This window comes from Eimeria mitis, genomic scaffold (assembly GCF_000499745.2).
Source record: "Eimeria mitis Houghton genomic scaffold, Emh_scaff1906, whole genome shotgun sequence".
NCBI lineage: Eukaryota > Apicomplexa > Conoidasida > Eucoccidiorida > Eimeriidae > Eimeria > Eimeria mitis.
Genome location: NW_013570229.1, coordinates 587 through 1,289, shown reverse-complemented (window position 1 = coordinate 1,289; position 703 = coordinate 587).

The window sequence follows — 703 nt, the reverse complement described above, 5'->3', positions numbered from 1 at the left end:
CGCAGAGGGAAGCGTTTGCGGCGAGGGTAGCTGAGCTCGAACGTGAAGAGAGAGAACTTATCAACAGGCTCCAGCAAACACATGTACGTTCAAAAGAAGGATATTGAATGCATATTTAGCGGAGACCCGCATCCCATCAGAAAGACGGTCCATTGTGCGGTCATTGGAACGAAGCAGACCCTAAACCGACGCCTACGGGTGCAGTCACGGGCGCATTTCCTTCTAATTAGTTGCTGTGATGTGCGCGTGAACGCAACGACGATTATGTAGGCTCAGCAACAAACTGTTTGCCAAGAGCTAGACGCCGCGTTGAGCGCCAGTCCTCGGATGCATTCCAACAGGGAAAAAGTCCGTCCAAGATGAAGCGAAAACATAGATGCTAGCCCCTTATTAAGGCTACGTAGGAGGCACAGCTGTGCCTCGGACCAGGCACCAGTCTGCCCGCAGGCTGAGACAGAAGACGGCAACAGTTGACCGGACGCACGATTGCTGCAGGCTCTGCACTTGATATGTTGGTCATTTAATATGTTAATAGGAACGTTAGTTGGATATCTCTCTGCAGCAGAGATTGACGAAGTGTATTCGATGCTGCCGTTGCGCACACACTGTTTGCAGCAGTGGGGTAACAGCTTTGGTTCGGAAGGCCCGCAGCGACGAGCTCCGCCGTCTGCCTCGAAGCGCTCTCAAGCAAAGATCACGAAGG